This window comes from Gigantopelta aegis, chromosome 11, assembly GCF_016097555.1.
Source record: "Gigantopelta aegis isolate Gae_Host chromosome 11, Gae_host_genome, whole genome shotgun sequence".
NCBI classification, from domain to species: Eukaryota; Metazoa; Mollusca; class Gastropoda; order Neomphalida; family Peltospiridae; genus Gigantopelta; species Gigantopelta aegis.
Window position 1 is genome coordinate 6,559,439 of NC_054709.1, and position 4,408 is coordinate 6,563,846.

The 4,408-nt window shown below is 45.0% G+C and overlaps 1 protein-coding gene across 1 annotated transcript in view; it reads right to left on the reverse strand.

The window, feature by feature from the left end:
* The window catches only part of LOC121385305, a 250,701-nt gene extending 248,790 nt beyond the window's left edge, over positions 1–1,911 (reverse strand). Inside the window, exon 1 of the mRNA XM_041515928.1 lies at positions 1,583–1,911. The gene's annotated coding sequence lies outside the window, so the exon portion shown is untranslated. The remainder of the gene's footprint in view (positions 1–1,582) is intronic.
* Positions 1,912–4,408: the final 2,497 nt, after the last annotated feature.

Sequence of the window (4,408 nt, forward strand, 5' to 3'; positions counted from 1 at the left end):
AGAAAACAAACCGAACAAAAATGATAACGGTCACGTGATATACCAACGTCTGTGACATTGAAATGGAAATATCCCCTCTAAAAATAGATTGGACCTCGCTTGCTTAACGGTTTTTTCTCGACAACACGTCTTTTGAAAAAATGCAAAAAATGCATTTCGTGGTTTTACAAACATCAGGATTACCAAAAAGCACTTCAGGTGAATGGAAATGTGTATTCTAAATAATAAAATGTAAGTAAAGTGCAATTTTATTTGTGAAAAATGGGGTTTAATAGCGAAAAACAACGCCGTAATGGTTAACAAATAAACGTAACTAGGGTGTGTCCCTTTAAGCCCAAGAGAATGGGTGCGCATTTTTGTGAAGGAAATTAGGCGCAATTCTGAACGGTCCGCCAAAAATTAAAGATAACAATCTAATTAACAATCTAATTAAAATTAGCTCCGCTGGTTAATTACTATACTAGCCGTCATTAATAACGCAATTTCCTTTTGTCAAAATAATATACGTTCCGGTTGGACTTCGTTGACGCTATTCGTCAATGTACATGGTACAGTGGTACACATTATTTCAGCAGCATGTAAAGGTCGACTTCCGGCCTGTTCCCAACATAAGGGGAACAACGCTAAAAACGCATTATCCGGTAAATCGCGCACACGCAACCACTTGGCGAAATAACACTTTGCACGTGCATTTCCTGATACCCGGGCACACTCAGAACACGCGGGTGGCAATGAGTATCTCACTCCTACACGATGCCTCGGTTGAACAACGCCGATCGGAATCAAGCCATTGGCTTGTTGAATGCCGGAAACTCGCAATTGCGGGTAGCACAACGGTTCCACGTGCACCCGTCAACCATTAATCGGCTCCTCAACCGATATCAGACGACAGGGACCGTCAATGACCGCCGTCGTTCGGGCACACCACGCGTAACGACCAATAGACAGGACCGGAAATACGGTTGCGGCACCTGCGCAATCGGTTTTTGACAGCCGCAAGCACTGCCAGGACTGAAGTGGGAACCAGGGGACGACTCATCAGCGCCCGAACTGTCCGGAGACGTCTTGCCGCAGCACGACTGCATTGCCACCGACCCTACCGTGGCCTTATCCTCCTGCACAGACATCGTCAAGCAAGACTCTTATGGGCCAGGAATGGGTGGGCATTTGCGACCCAGGAGATGGCGAGATGTCATCTTCTCGGATGAATCGAGATTTAACGTGAGTGTCACGGACAGACGTCGTTGCATTTACCGCCGTCGTGGAGAACGTGTCGCGCAGGCCTGTGTTTCTGGAGAGGGACCGCTACGGGGGCGGCGGAGTCATGGTTTGGGGCGCCATCAATGCTGACTTCCGGTCCGAACTCGTGGTGGTACAGGGAAACCTTAATGCGCAACACTACGTCGACAACATCCTGCGGCCGGTCCTCCTCCCCATTGATGAGACGGCATGGCGGAAACAGGCTCGTCTTCCAGCAAGACAACGCTCGGCCGCACACTGCCAGGCGTACACAGGCGTTTCTTTTCGTGCCCACCATGTCACTGTGTTGGACTGGCCAGCAGTTTCCCCGGACATGAACCCAATAGAGCACATGTGGGACGAGCTGGGACGTCGTGTTCAAAACCAACCGAATCCACCACAGAACTTCGCTGAGCTGCAACAGGCATTGCAGCATCACTGGGCAGCCATCCCACGACGTGTGGTGAGGCGCCTGTGCATGTCCATGCCTAGGAGGCTGCAGGCGTGCATCGCAGCACATGGAGGTCACACGAAATACTGACCCCCATGACGTTGACATCGCCAGAGACGTTATGCGCGATTCACTGTTGGCGGCTGACAGTGCCAGTCAGATGGGCCAGTGGTTGGTCTCACTGGTGGTATCAGTTTCATTTTTGTGGGATCTCGCATAATAAAATAAACCATGATCATTTCCGAGATTATATTACCTGTGGATCTAACAGCACCCTGTTGGAGCTCATGTCCAGTTGACCTTTCATTCGACCAATCAAAACCTTACTTGCAAAATCATGCCAGTGATTTGAAAAAAAATTGAAAACATTCGGGCTTATGCCGGGTGTATACGAAATGATTCGGGTGAATTACAAAGTATGCCGGAAACTAATTTCAATATAACATTTTATATAAAATTCGTTTCAAGACGAAAAAACCCTAACCGTGATGGTATAACCATAAAATCTGTTTATACTAGTATACAATCCAGAATTTATTACTGCACTTTTCCCCCTAGTTTTTCAATGTTGAAATAGACCAACAAGTTCGCCTATTGCATAAAATATAGTTTAGCCCGATATTTTTAGAATTTGTATGTTCCCGAATAACGCTATAAAAGGCGAAGTGTAATTGGTCGATATTTAAATTGTTACCCCCCCCCCCCCACAAACACATACCTTCCCTTCCCCTCCCACCCCGGAATTGGCCACTGGCGATGTCAGAAACCGAATCCGGCGTGCTGAACCCCTGTGGATATGGGCACGTAAATAGAGTTCCCGTTCCGTTCCGTAAATTGTTATTGATAGATGAAATGCCACATGGATATGGAAGTCCACGCAATGCTGTTAGATCTACTGATCAGGTAGGCTCATTTATATATACTCAGGGGCGGGATTTAATAGAGTCCGTTGCGTGCTCGCTTGAAGTGTTTGCGTCGTTAAATAAAACATTTCCTTCTTTTGCATCCACCAGCCCCTGGAGCATTACGTAATATTTGAATGGCACTAAGGTTGTCACACAAGATACTTTTAAATTATTATCTTAATAATGCGGTATGAATATTGCTTAGTAAAATAATATTCTATTTATTAAAACATTATTTACATTTTTCAGGTACTAGTAAGTCATTTCAAATAATTTTTTTAAAGTTTCATGTCTATTTTTCATTACTGGTAGTAGTGAAAACTTTTCAGTTGGGTTAACTTCAGTAATATTTCTTTTATTTGGGCTGTCCGATACATTATTTAGGTGCATTTCACATAGCCTCACTTGTGCCTTCTTCAACAACCCCGATCAGGCCCCATTATATCGATTGGTAAATTTCTGTGAGTGCGAATAATATAATTTTAACATGCTCATATACCACTAGAGTTTCGAGCATGTCCGTCCCGGGGCCTGTCTCTGGATAGCCAGTGACTTGCTCCGGGACAGAACAAAATTAAGGGGATAATTTTGAAATTTACATCCAAAAATTAAATAGTGGGCCTTTAAAATTTTGATGCGCATCTCTAATTAATATAATTAATAAAGAAAATTCTACTCATTAAATTTGGTCGGGCGGTCAAAAAGAAATTAAATAGATAGATATAACACGCCTGATTTGGGATGGGGGTTGAAAATGGACAGAATTTTGAAAATAGCAATTAGTAAAAGAAATTAGTAGGATTAAAATTAGAAAGAAAAAGGTTACAAGCCAAAAATAATTGAATTGACTGCTCGGCCGAATATTTATATAATTTGGAGCATTTTAGAAGGACAGTTCAAAAATAAATAAGAGAAAGAAGAGAGGATCGGACTATTTAATAATATTTTTTTAAAAAGAAGTAATTTCCACATATAATTTTGAACGAAGATCTAAAAGTTTAAAGTCCGATCTTATGGTCCGGGCCAGGGGGGAGGGGGGGGGGCGTAAGTTTGAGGTGGGCGGAATTTGGAATACGAATTTAGTAGTTAGGTCAAAGACCGAAGACCAAAATGTGCTACAAAAATTTAAGTCCAAACAATAAAATTAGATTGCTCGACCGAAAAGGTTTTAAGGTGATTTGAGCAATTTAGACGGGCTGCCAAAATAAACTGCGTTGGACGGTTTACGAAAAAAACACAAAAAAAACAACCCAAACCCCCCCCCCCCCCCCCCCCCCCAACCAATAAAAGAAAACAAAAAAACACCATAAAAACAATAAAATCTTGAACTGCGGCCAAAAATGTTTAAGTCCAAAAAAGCCCTAAAAAAGTACATGTCCTAGGAGAGGTTCCGCAGCGGAACTCATGGCGAGCTGATGGGATGATCGACTCGGAAGCTTGTTGCGTGCGATCTGCCAAGTCGTGGGCTGTGTGTCGGACAAGTCCTGGACCGACACCTTCCTCTTCTTGGCTTCACGCTCTGCAACCGCCGTCACAACAACTCGTGGAGACGCCGGTGGATTGGTTGGTGCGGACGACACTTTTCCTGTTTCCATCGGCGTTGGTGCTGCAGGGGGAGGGGCCGCTACTGCCGGTTTAGCCGACAGCTTTGGCTCCCCCTTTGCCGCTCCTGGCGTCTGCTGCTTCCGAGTAGTGGGGGGGGGGGGGGGGGGGGGTGCGACGCAGAAGGGGCCGCCGCCGGCAATTGAGCTGCCAGTTTTGGCTCCCCCTGAACCGCCTATGCCGGTCTCGTCGTCTTCTGTGAAGCAGGAGG